Raw genomic sequence first — 14,107 nt, 5'->3', positions numbered from 1 at the left:
TTTCATAATAAAAAAAAAAAAAAAAAAAGCTCAAGTCCAAGGAAGCGAGGAGAGGCAGCCTAAGGTTCCTCGCCCCGCGGGTAGACAGACCCTCCTCTCTGTTGTTCGGCGTCTTTCAAAACACCTACGTGGGGTCTCAGGTGGAGGAGCGATGCCCTCCCCAACCCCCAGGAAACCGCGCGGGGAGGCGGGGACCCAAGCCCTGCGCCCTGGAACCTCGCCCCTCGGAACGTCGCCCCTCGGAAACGCGCGCCCCGGAACCGTGCGCCTTGGGGCCCTGAGTCTTGGCTTCGCCCCAGCGGTGCCACCGGATTGTGCATTTGGTTTGGTTAGAGACGACCAGAGCGGGTTCGAATCCCGGCTCCCCGACTCTCAAGCAGGAGGACTTGGCGCAAGGCTTTGCGGCCTTATTTTCATCTACCACACGGAGGGGATGGCAGTGCAGCCTTGTGATAAGGACATGACCTCCAGCCTCTCCTCTATAAACGTAGGCGGCAGCCCCCACCCGGCTGGTCTGAGGGTTCCCCGAGAAGCCCTGTGTCCCGTCCTTCCCTCGGGCACCTGACCGCCTCGAGTTCTCACACAGGCGAGCAATTTTCATTAATTTTGGTTCAGTTCCAAATCTGGCTTCCATGACAACCAAATGCAAGGCTTAGTCCTTCATTGGATCTTGTAAAAAGGGGAAAAAAAAAAACAACCTCTCTCAAGGACAGTACTGGGGTAATTGGAGGAATTTGAATGTGGGCTGTATAATTGATAATAGTGTTATATTGAAACTAAACTGTGTGGGGTAGTGGTTTGTGGTTTACAGGTGTTGTCCTTACCCGTAGGAAAGACGCCATGAAGGGTTTACGGTTCAAGTTTACTGATGTCCGCAAAGGGCTTCAAATGGATCAGCAAAGGGAAAGAGAGGTGGCTCGGTGAGAGTGGGCTCACGTCGCATGGATCCGTGGGAGGGACATGTAAGCGTTTGTCGTAGTATCTTTCCATTTTTCTGTAAGTTCGGTTTTTGTTTGTTTTTAGAGAGAGAGAAAGAGAGAGAGCGAGCATGCGCACGAAAGGGGAGAAAGTCAGAGGGACAACCAGACGCCCCGCAGAGCAGAGAGCCCAATGTGGGACTCGATCCTAGGACTCTGGGATCATGCCCTGAGCCCAAAGGCAGATGCTTAACCAACTGAGCCACCAGCCATCCGGTTCAGATTCCCCCCTCACCCCCCGCCCCAAATAAAATGCTACCAATTTTCTAAGCAGGAGGCTCGTGTTACCTTGTTGCATTAGGGACGGGGCTGTGAGCTGTTCTCCCCCCTCCCTCTCTTTCCCCTATATCGCCCCCCAGCCTGGGCCACACGGTTGGGTGTTAACACATGCGGTGGGCTAGCCTGGGAACCTTAGCATTCTTCTTAATGCTGGCTCCAGGGAGAACTGCCACGAGCACACGTCTAGAACCATCTAACCCCACCAGCCTTGCGGAGCCAGGGCAACCTGGATGTTGGTTCAAGATCACGTCTATTTGGTCATTGCTGGCCACTGCCCTCCAGCCTTTACCAGGAGACATTCTGAGCAATGTTCCCATGCAAAGGTCCTCCTTCTTTGACCAGAGTGATAAAAAAAACTCCACCTAATTTAGTTGGATCTCACTGAACCAACCTCAGTTAGTCCCGGGTCATGTTTCCATATATGAAAGGCTGGTCACAGTACCCTTGGAGAGTCCGTGAAAATGACGGAGCTTCTCCCATAAAAACCGCACACACTCATTGCGCACGTCATGTCAAGACGCTGACAGGAGGTGTGAAGTCCACTCCCCAGCCCCAGGTTAAAATGCGATGGGCAAGACAGAAATGGGACACAAACGAAATCTTCTTATAATGGAATACGAGTCAGCAATAAAGGGGAGTAGTCATGACTGTGAAAATACGGAGCTCAGGAAAAGATGCCGGACGCAAGAGACCATATGTTACTGACCTATTTACGCGAAATACCCAGAAAAGGCAAAGCTGCAGAGACAGTAAGTATATTTGTGGTTGCCTGGGGTGGGGACAGGAAATAATGGTAAATACGCAGGAGGGAGCATACGGAGGGGACGAGTTGGTTTAAAGCTGATGAGTGGTGATGGTTGCATAACTTGGTACACGTATCAAAAAAATCACCGAGTTGCACATCTGAAAAGAGTGAGCTACATGGTTTGCAAATATGGTTGATTATGTTATTTGAAAATGTCACTGGGCCAGAACAGATTGACTAATAGTCTTCTGTTTTGTTTCAGAGGCTTATTTTGGACAGGCCTGCCCACCTCTGGTGGACTCACCGGGCCTCATGATTTGGACTCATGATCTTATCCCCGCATCACACCCTTTGTCCCCAAACCCTCACATATTTGTTCTGTCCTGACTGGGCTGTGCATCCCTGCGGGAGCAGAACATCCCTGCGGGGGTGTCTGTCTTACTCACCACCGTGTCTGGGGGCCTACACAGGAAGCTGGCCTCTTAACACTTGTCTAAGGAGGGAAAGAGGCAAATGATTGTGTCGCCCCCACCCCACCCCAACACCTTGGGGTTTCCAGCTGCTCCTTTTACACATTCATCACAAATCCAACAACTCTCCTTCCCCATGGCTGGGTGCTTGGGACTATCTTCCTCCCTCGGGAGAGCATTAAACTTTGTTCTCTGTGTTGCTGGCTTGACTTCTCATCTTCCCTCCCTGGAATTACTCACTTTAGAGTGGTTTGGGTTTTAGCACCTAACATTTCTTCCATTTGGCAGAGGCCTGTGTGCCAGGGGCTCCGTGTGTGTAATCACATTTAACCCTTCTAACAGTCCGGAGCAGGTACTATTACTATCCCAGATGGCAGATCAGAAAACTGAGGCCCAGAGAGGTTGGGATAATCCCCCGAGATCACACAGCTGGTCAGAAACAAGGTATTTTTGCTGAAGTCCAGACGCTTGAGAGGAAAAAGAGATCATCCCACCTTCCAGAGGGTACATACACCTCTGGGTCATTCAGTGGACAGGAGTAAAATGCCATCAGCCAGACGTGTGGGTAGGACCCGGAACCCTGTTAATGGCCAAGAACTGCTTCTTAGACAATTTCAAGGATTAAGAAATAGACGCTTCATTAACACCAGTGAATGGGATTACTGCGTCAGGTAGGGGTCCTTTTGTTTTCCGGGTGTTGCTTTTTACCTCTACCTGCCTCTCTGGCTCTCAGATACATTCTCCGCCTCTGCCTCTGCCTCTGACATGCAAAAACAAACAAATAAACAAACCAAAAACATGCTTCTCCCTTGGGGCAAATTACTGGCGCCATCTAGTGGCCAAACTTGGGAACTACATCAGCCTCCTTCTGAAGAGCCTCCAGGTGAGGCAAGGTTTGGGGAAACCAACGCCTTGGAGCCCCTCCTTCGTGGACGAAAATACAACATTTTTCAGGCTACCAGATTCTCCAGATGTGTTCAAGCTACCTCCTCGTGGCCACTTGAACTCTCATATTTAATTGTAAACTATTTCATCGAAGGAAATAACATTTTGCTATAGTAGTCCCTTTAGCTCTCCGTGTCTTTAATAAAAGGAAAGCTCCAAGCCCCATCCCTTCGGCTTTCTGCCCCAAAAGTCATCTCGATGCTGAAACTGGGATGCATCAATTCCTTGCCATGTTTTGTTTTTAACTTTAAACATGTGTGAATCCACAAACAACGTGTAGCACATACATATTTTTTATTACAATTTTTATTTTAATTCAGTTAGTTAGGACACAGCATTATATTAGTTTCACGTGTCTAACACAGTGACTCGACAATTCCATACATTACTCTGTGCTCATCGCGATACATATACTCTTTGATCCCCACCAACTGTTTCACCCACCCCTACCCACCCCTCCTCTGGTGACCAGCAGTTTTCTCTACTGTTAAGAGTCTCTTTCTCGGTTTGTCCCTCTCTCTCTTTTTTTCCTTTGCTTGTTTTGTTTCTTAAATCCCACATATGAGTGGGATTTCCTTGATCTTTCTCTGACTTATTTCGTTTAACATAATACTCTCTAGATCCTCCATCGGCGTTGTTGCAAATGGCAAGATTTCATTCTTTTTTACAGCTGCATAACACTCCACCATGTGTGTGTGTGTGTGTGTGTGTGTGTGTGTGTGTGTGTGTGTGTGTGACATCTTCCTTATCTGTTCATCTTTTGGGCTGCTTCCATAATTTCGCTATTTAAAATAATGCTGCAACAAACATAGGGGTGCCTGTATCCCTTTGAATTAGTGTTTTTATATTTCTGGGGTAAATACCCAGTACTGTGATTATACGATTGAAGGGATAGTTCTATTTTTAACTCTTTGAGGACCCTTCCTACTGTCTTCTGCAGTGGCTGCCCTGGTTTACATTCCCACCAGCACTTCCTGAGGTTTCCTTTTTCTCCATATCTTTGCCAACACTTGTCATTTCTTGCGCTGTTGATTTAAGCCATTCTGACAGGTGTGAGGTCATCGCTCACTGTTTTTTTTTGATTTGCATTTCCCCAGTGACGGGTGACGTTGAGCATCTTTTCATGGGTCTGTTGGCCACCTGGATGTCTTCTTTGGAGAAATGTCTGTTCATGTCTTCCGCCCATTTCTAAATTGGATAATTTGGGATTTGGGTGTTGAGTTGTATCAGTTCTTTATGTATTTTGGACACTGACCTTTATCAGATATGTCATTTGCAAATATATTCTACCATTCTGTAGGCTGCCTTTTAGTTGTGTTGATTGTTTCCTTCACTGTGCAGATGCTTTTTATTTTGCTGTGGTCCCAGAAGTTTCTTTTGTTCTTATTGCCCTTCCTCAGGAGACATATCTAGAAAAATGTTGCTGTAGCTGATGTCAGAGAAGTTGTTGCCTGTGCTCTCTTCTAAGATTTATGGTTCATGGCTCACAGGTAGGTGCACAACCCATTTTGGATTTATTTTTGTGTACGGTGTAAGAAACGGGGCCAGTCTCAGTCTTTTGCATGTAGCTGTCGAGTTTTCCCAGCATCATCTGTTGAACAGACTTTTTCCCATTGCATCTTCTTTCCTCCTTTGTTGAAGATTAATTGACCATATAATTGTGGTTCTCTACTCTGCCTTATTGATCTATGTGTCTATTTTTGTGGCAGTACCACACTGCCTTGATTACAGCTTTGTACTATGACTTGAAGTTGGAGCACAGGTACGTTTTAATAGATAAATAAATGGTGTTCTGTGCCGTATCCTTTTGCCACTTTCCACTCAACTCTGGTTGCTGAAACTTGTAGACATTCATACACATAGTTTAAGTTCATCCATTTTTACCTGCCACATAATATTCCACTATAGGACTCTACAGTAGTTTGCTTACCCATTCCCCTAGTGATGGGAAATTAGGTTTGATTCCAGCGTTTAATATTACACACAGAGGTTCAACAAACATCCTCAAATGTGTCTCCTGTGCACATGTGTGAGTCCTTCTAGGGCTGGGCTTTGTACCATGTATGCTATGAATGGGCTGCAGGTGGGCAGTGGGGAAGAGCCCAGGGAAGCCAGAGCCCTGAACGCCGTCACCTCACCCAGCAGCCCCTCCACTGACCCCAGTAGGACAGACTCATGCGTTCACATGCCATAACGCGAGAAAGGCTTGAAGAGTAGAATTTTGGGGTCATAGGGCACACACATCTTCAACTTTGCCAGCTATAGCCAAATTGGTCATGTTTTCGACCTTATCTCTTGAACTGACCTTGGGGGGCTTTTGCTCCCCCAAAAGATCTAGGTGACTGCCGTCTCCTGGGTGTGTAGCTTAGGACTGCAGACCATCCAACCATTCCATTCGTTTCACAGAAACTCATTGACATCTGTGCCAGAAGTAACAAAGTCCCTATCTTTGACCTGGAAGCTCATGTCCTTGACAGCCTCTGTGAACCTGGAAAGCCAGCATGTGAATTTGCAAGAGGGTGAAATCTGAGCCCCTCTGCCATTCTTGACAAGACACGCCCCCCTTCCCCACCAGGGGTAAAGCACTGTCACCAGTCTGAAGGTGCAAAGAGAAGGGCTTGGTCTCTTCTGAAGGGTGCAATGGTGAATTTTATGCGTTAGCTGGATTAGGTCATGAGGTGCGCCTATAGTTGGTTAAACGTTATTTCTGGGTGTGTTTTCGAGGGAGTTCCTGGATGAGATTAACATTTGAATCAGTAAAGGGAGGAAAGCAGATGGCGCTCCCCCAGCTATGTGAACCTCCATCCAACCTACTGAAGGTCTAAGCAGAACAAAAGGCTGAGGAAGAAAGAATTTTCAGGTTGAGTGAATGAGTGAAAGGACCTAGGTTTGGAACGGGGCTGAGCAGTGCTGCTGGGCCGAGGGAGAACGGCGGGGCAGACATGGGGGCCATGCTAGGGGAGACTGCGAGATCCGTACTAGAGGTGGATCTCTTTTGGGGAGCGGTCCTTTCCTCATTGTTCCAAACCAGGGGATGCTGTCCTGGTCTCACCCCAGGTGACCCCAGGTTGCAGCTGGCTGGGTCAGGGGCCACCTGAGCCAGGCCGGGGCAATCAAATCCCTTCCCTGGGAGTTTGGAATTGGAGTGGAGAGTGGGGAGGGGAGAAGAAGCCGTGAGCGTGTGGTCTCTGGGTGTCTGGGGCAGCGCACACAAAGCCGGGTGCTGGGCAGAGAATGGGACAGATCCACAAAGGACAGGCCGTAGAAGAGAAGGAGGGGGAGAGGCGGGCACTCCGGGCCTGACTCATGTCCCTCCCTTAATGCCCAGCTCCTATGCACGTTCCGTGAGGAACTGTGTGTCTCCTGCCGCCTGAGGATCCACTTCCTTTTGCTGCTTACTCCAGTGCCAGTGTTTTCTTTAGCTTGAAACCCACAGTCTCTATGGATGCCGTCCATTAATCATCTTCCCCAGCACTGGGTTTGGACCTCAGCAACATGATCCCTCTGGGCAGCGGATTTCCTTTGCCCACAGCATTCTGCTATCAAGGGGGTTGGCAGCCCTTGGACCCATACCCTTTCGGGAGGTCAAAGAGGGTGGCTGGGTCCCAGCGGGGAGAAGAAGCCAGTTTTTAGTTAAACACTCTGAATTCTCTGCAGAGAATTCATGAGTGAACATCTGAGACTCGAGTGGAAATAAGCGATTGCTAAGGACCCATGGCCTGCAGTGGTGTGGCCGGTCTTGCAAGCCAGGCCAGTCATTCCAGAACCCGCCCTGGTCCATCCTTCTGTGGTTGACTGGGGGACGGGTGGCGGTCAGGGAACAATAGTGAGGGACTAGAGCAGTACTTATAAGCACAAGGAAGAGAAAGCTTCTTCAGAAACCTTTCAGAGAAGTGTTTCAACAGTAGCAGTAGCAGTAGCAACACCTTGGAGCGCTTTTCAATAATATTGTATTTATAAAGAAGTGTCCATGCGGCAGCTGGTCAGTCTTAGGTGACGCTGATAGAACTTGGATGAAAAACTTTCACAGGAGGGGCCTCCAGGTGGCTCAGTCAGGTAAGTGTCCACCTTCAGCTCAGGTCATGATCTCAGGGTCCTGGGATTGACCCCAACATCGGGCTCCCTGCTCAGTGAAGAGTCTGCTTCCCGCTCTCCCTCTGCTCCTCCCCTGCTTGTTCTTTCTCACTTGCTCTCTCTCTCTCTTAAATAAATAAAGTCTAAAAAGAGTTTCAAGGGATTATAAGTGGGCAATGGCAATTGTTTACCCTGCCATGGCACTGAGGACACTGAACTCTAATTGCTGGGATGATGTGCCCTACTCCCACAACCAGAGGGGAGTCCGGCTGGGCGGCACCAACTCTTCCTTGCTTACTGGAATCCCTAGGGAGCAGGCACAGTTGCCAACACACAGGAACACTTTGGGTCCTAGAAGATAGATGAGCACTTTCCAACGTGAACAGAACAGACAATAGTGGTTCAGGAGTTCAAGGTATCAAGGAGGTACATTTCCAGAAGCCTTGATCCCCACACCAACGCCGCCTTTCCTGGCTCCCCGGTTCGCATCGTGCACTGCACATCTATCTGGTTGCATTTACTTCCCACGCCATGACCACAGTTAGGTGCCCTGACACTCATCATCTCAAGTGACCCTCAGGGCAACCCCGTAAGGAAGAGACTATTGTTACAAACATCCTACAAATGAGGAACCGGGTCTAGAGAGGTTCAGTAACCTGTCCAGGGTCATACACACGGTCATAGCAGAAGCAGGATTTGAACCTGGGCAGCTTGTCTTCTGTAGTAGGCATCTCAGGCACATTAGCTAACCCCTCTGGATCTCAACTCTTTCATCCGTAAAATGGAGATTTCCACTGCTGCTTCGCAGGGTGCTTTAGAATTAACTGAGATAATGACTTCACGCACCCAGAACTTGGCATTTAGTAGAAAGCACTTAACACACACACACACACACACACAAATACATAATGTTATTTCTAAAACGTGCAATATTCTATGAGAAGCATACTAATCTACAGTGATTAAAAGCCAATCTATGGCTGGCAGAAGAGGGGGCATGACGGAAGATGAGAGAGAAGGCTGAAAAAATGAGAGAGGAATCTTCTGGGGGTGATGGTCCCCATGGTGATGGTTTCACAGGTATACACAGATGTTAAAACTTATCTAACTATACACATTAAATATGCGCAGTTTGTTGCATGTCAACTCTAGCTCAACAAAGCTGTTTAAAAGCATATGTAATATTCTATAGCTGTAAGATTTCCTAGAAACAAACTGGGTATCATTGTGTGCAAAGTAACAAAGGAAAACACCAACCATAACGCACCCCAGGAGAACCCCTCTGGGTAATATGGACATTGATAAGACTTGGATGAGAACAGGGCTTAATGTAAACAATCAGCATTTTAAATAATCTAGCCTTTGAACTTTTTTTGTTGTCAGTATTTTTTGTGACCTTGTGAAGGTCGCAGAAGTAGTAAGTGATAGAGTCAGGATTCGAATGGACCTCTCTGAGTCCTGAGACCAGCAGCTCACGAGCACCCTCTAGTGCTTCCCTCCCCAGGTCTCCCCAGTTTCCGGTAGGTTCACAAGCTAACAGGTAGGCTCACCTCTTCTGACAGTCAAATCCAAAGCTCCCGGGGAAACAGGTGCGGGTCAGGAGGGGGCGCTGTCTCGGGTTCTGAAAATCTCAGCCTGCCGGGAAACCAGAGAGCCGAGCCCTGTCTCCAGCAGGATCGCACCCTTCCAAGACTTTTCTGGTCGCTCTTTCAACTTATGACAGCCTTGAGGAGTCAAGCTGGTGGTTTTGAATATTTTCAATCAACAATTTAAACACTGAAAGCAATGCTGCAACAGAGCGATGACAAAGAGTAAAGGGAATGGTAGAACATGAGGGCCAGGGGTTTGAGTGGAGGGTGAAGAAGACGCCGGGCTTCCAGTGACTGTGACACAGGACGGCAACCAGCACAGGCTTGGACAATTTATGAAAACCAAACAGACAGCCTTAGGACAGAATGTGGATCTAAATGCCCAGAATCACTCCCCTTTGTAAGATTTGTAACAAAAATTAATATGAATGGAGTAGTAGTTCTAATGAGGTAGTCACCCAAGAGCCGCCTCAGTGCGAGGAAAATGGCAGAATTCACATAGCATCGAAGTTGTCCTATGAGACTTTTGGTGCCTACCAATGTCTAAAGAAAATATGAGACTCCCTCAGCCACCAAAAGACGGTATTATAGCAATTAATAAAAAAGAGCCGGGACGCCTGGGTGGCTCAGTTGGTTAAGCAGCTGCCTTCGGCTCAGGTCATGATCCCAGCGTCCTGGGATCGAGTCCCACATCGGGCTCCTTGCTCAGCAGGGAGCCTGCTTCTCCCTCTGCCTCTGCCTGCCATTCTGCCTGCCTGTGCTCGCTCTCTCCCCCTCTCTCTCTCTGATAAAAAAAAATAAAATAAAATAAAAAATAAAAAAAATAAAAAAGAGCCATTGGCTGCTGCTACCTTCTCCCTCATCTGACTTACACAGTCTTCATTTTTCTATAGAAACCAGGTTTCTAGATCCATCTTGCAGACCTCAGAGTACTGGAGGTTCCCATTCTAAGGCAATGTATCCTAAGATACTGTAAATGGTAGTAATTTTTTGTCCATTTGAAAGACATGTTCTTTTTAAAAATTTTAAAATTTTCTTAAAAGAGCAGGAATGGAGCACAAAGCAGCGTCAGAATGATTATGTAGTTGGAAAGCAACTGTTGGGCTCAACTATGTCCACCACTGGGGTTCCAATGTGTCTTTGTCCCCCAGAGAGCTCTTTGTGAGGGGGCCTGGAGGTCCTCTACTCTTGTGGCCATCTTCCCACCCTCTATGGATTCCAGTGGTTAGCTTCATAATAAATGACCAAATGGCAAGTCAGGAAATACATTTTAGGGATACAAAATGCCATAGAAATGTGTAGAACAGTCCAAACTGGGGGTTACTTTGGCACAACACCCCTGCCCATGGTTAGTTGATCCAAGGTCAAGATATCTGATCCAGGTTGGGCCAATCAGATTCTCTCTCTACAAGGGCAGTGCCAGAGCATGAAGGGTCCAGAGCTCCTGACTCTGTGTCCTACACACCCTACCCCTCACACCTTTTCACAGATATGAGATAGATAATTTACCCGTTTCACATATGCTACATTCTGTCTTTCGAGCATTTCTGTCCAGCAAGTGCAATTTACACACTTTCACAAACCAACTTCAGTTTAGGAGAATTAAATCTTGTGTGATTATGATTTTTACAACATCACTGATTGTCAGACAGTAGCACAAACAAAACTGCTTTTTTTAAAACAAAAGAAACCTTTTATTTTAGATTTACAGAAAATCTTCAGATAGTACAGTGAGTTTCCATATAGCCTTCACCCAGTTTCCCCAATTATCAACATCTTAATGGGCTTAAGGGCTCCTTTCTCGTGACCCAGCTACTTCCCAAAGGCCCCTCCTCCTAAAACCGTCAGAGTCAGAATAGGAATTTTGGGGGATGGGAACATTTAGTCTATCGTGGCATATCTGGCCCTCAGTTCAGAGTTTGTATGCTATGCTTGGATGTTAAACATGTTTACTGAGCGCCTACTGTATATGTTGCACCATTCTGAGAGTTAGAGAAACAGAACACAGCAGATAAGGTCCCTCTTGAAGCCCTCAGTCCAGTGCAAGAGACGGATTGTAAAGTTTTTTCCAGCGAGATAAACACAACACCAGGCAAAGCGGGTGCAAGGCAAGATTTATTAAAAACACTCTCCGACGAAGTTTCAGGGCTCAGGAGAAGGGGAGCCAGGAAAGTTGTGCCGGGAGGAGGTGGGCACCCGCGGGCGAGGTTCCGCGACTCTGGAAAGCAGAGTGGGGAAAGTCGCGCCCAAGGCAGGGAGAAGGGGGCTTTTAAGGGGTCTCGAGGGGAGCTCAGGGGTCTTTTGGCAAGTTTCCCTTATTTGGATATTTCGCCTGCTCATTGGGGTCCCATTGGTCCACTGGAGCCCGGGGCAGGGGTCTCAGATTCCTGCTTGTCAGGGTCCCTTTGGTCCATGGGAGCCTGGGGCCGGAGGGTCTCAGATTCCTGCTTGGGCCTTTGTTCTCCTGTCCGAGCTCAGGTCTTGTGGCGGGGACTTTCGCCATCTTAAGTAGCCCTTTCTGCCAGCCCAACAGTGACAGTAGGAAAGGACACAAACAGGGTGATAGGGACAGTGGGCCACGAGGGGTGGACGTGAGGTTACTTTACATAGAGCAGGTGGGCCTCAAGCTGAGGCCTGGAAGATCTTAGCCAGGTGAGACTCTGAAGCAAGAGTTGGGGCAGAAAGAACAGGATGCTCAGGAGAGAGACGAGGCTGTGGGTTTGAGAACAAGGCGGTATGTGGGATGTGAAGGTCTGAGAGGAAGACAGGGCACATCAGGTAGAGCTTTGAGGTCAGAATAAAAAGGGTGGATTTTTTCTTAAGGGATTTTGGAAGCCATGGGCAGGCTGAACGCAAGAGTGACATGATCCCATTTGTCGTGAAAATGTTGGGTCCCCAATGTGGGTCCCCCAATAATGGGTCCATGGTCAAAGGAGCAAGACTGATACAAAGCGAAGGTCCAGCAAAGCTTTATTTCGCACCAAGCATCGAGAATCAAACCGTCAAACAGATGGGTCGGGGCCTCCCCCTTACGAGAGGACGATCTCTCCCTGCCTCACAGACTAACTTTTATAGAACAAAGGCCTGTAGTTGAGCCTGGCCACACACAGGTGGCCAATGAGATTGCAATACAGAGAAAGCTGCACAGTCATGCTAGGTCACACATGGGTGGCCAATTGACAATTCACCCCATAGTAGACATTTGCACTAGCCTATCACCTTGGTGAGAATTGCCCCCCCCCAAAAGGCGGGGCCCACACTCGGTAGCTAGGGAGACAGTCTGCCTGCTTTACTGATTGAATGTCTCCACCCAACTCATTCCTGCATTTCCAGCTGTTATCTCCACCTGACCTGAGCCACCCTTGTATTTGGGCTTTGTTACCCCAGACTGGTTTCCTGGACTTGCTTTTAAATAAGTTCCCCTGGGGGGAGGGCAGGGTCAACTTAAGTTTTCCTGCATAAACAACAAAATGGCTGTTCCACGGAGGTGGGGCCGCTCTGGCTAAATAGGCCCTTACAAAAACACCACCTATCTCTGTCATGGACAGTACAGATCCAGGAGGAGGGCAGAGGCAGGGGACCCCCCCTACAGGGCTACCGTGGCCATCCATGATGGAGGCTTGGACAGGGGGTGGCCAAGGAGATGGAGATGATGACTGAAGAGCTTTGGAGAGGTTTTGAACATGGGGTCAGCAACCTGCCAATGGATTAGAGGCGGAGGACTGGGGGAGAAAAGAATCCGGGACAACCACTAGCTTTGGGTCTATGCAGCTGGTGGAAGACAGGTCCACTTCCTGAGATAAGGACCATGGGGGGAGGGGCATTGGCAGAAACCAGTCAAGTTTTCTGTTTGTCTGGGTACTGAGATGTCTGGAGAAGAGCCAAATGGAGATGTCCAGCCAGATGCAGGGTTTTGAGGGAGAAAGTTGGGGCATCTCACCCAGAGAGAGAGCAGGGAGGCAGAAGGGGTCTAGAAGAGAGCCTCAGGGCAGGACAGGACTGTGGGGTGGGAGACAGGGAAGGTGTGGCAACGAAGAGGCTGACGGTGGAGAGGAAGGAGGCCATTTTGCCAGAGAACAAAGTTCTGGGTCCATATGTATGTCCTTTCCTGGGAGCTACTAATCCAGAAGGGAGGCACCAACTATTTAAAGTAAATGCAGAGTTAACATGGGGATGAAGAGTCAATGCCTTTGGGGCACCTGAGTGGCTCAGTTGGTTAGGCGTCTGCCTTCAGTTTGGGTCATAGTCCCAGGGTCCTGGGATCAAACCCCGCATCAGGCTCCCTGCTCAGTGGAGAGCCTGCTTCTCAGTCTTCCTCTGCCTGCCACTCTGCCTACTTGTGCTCTCACACTGCCAAATAAATAAATGAAATCTTAAAAAAAAAAAAGTCAATGCCTTCTAAGCAGGGTATGATTTCCAGGGAGGGGTCTTCACATGGCGTTTGCTCATACATACATACATAGATCGACACTGAACATTTTCATCGCAAGTTTATATGGTTACAAAAGACCCAATTTCCTGTCTAATGCATCAACATTTTAAGATGATACTCTGCTCTTCTAGTATACCCAACGGAATCTAGGCCCACAGCAATTTTACTCATTGTTCGGGTCTCAAGTGAGCTAGGAGAGGAGAGCCTCCCCGAACCCGCAGACTGAGTAAGGTGCCTCCTCTGGGCGTCCCACGTCACACCACGGACCGCACTGGCGGTGACCCACCTGCCGCCCGTCTGTCTCCCTCGCCCCCGACCGAGAACTCTGCGAGGCCCGGGCCTCTGCCCTGCTCCCGCTGTGTCCCCAGCATGTGGCACCGAACCGGACACTGAGCCAGGGCTCATCAAACATCTGTCGAGCGGCTGGCTGAGGGGCCAACTCAACCCGTTTCAGGAAAGCCTGGGCCAAGATCCCCTGGACCGGTCTCCTCACCGAGCCCAACAGCCAGGGTGGTCTCTGTTCTGCCCCCGCCGCCCGCCGTGGGCCATCTTCCGTGGCCCCCCACGGCCTCCTGCACAGAGCGCGGACTCCCCAC

Source organism: Mustela lutreola, chromosome 12, assembly GCF_030435805.1.
Source record: "Mustela lutreola isolate mMusLut2 chromosome 12, mMusLut2.pri, whole genome shotgun sequence".
In the NCBI taxonomy this organism is placed as follows: Eukaryota; Metazoa; Chordata; class Mammalia; order Carnivora; family Mustelidae; genus Mustela; species Mustela lutreola.
Note: the sequence above shows the minus strand (reverse complement) of the source record.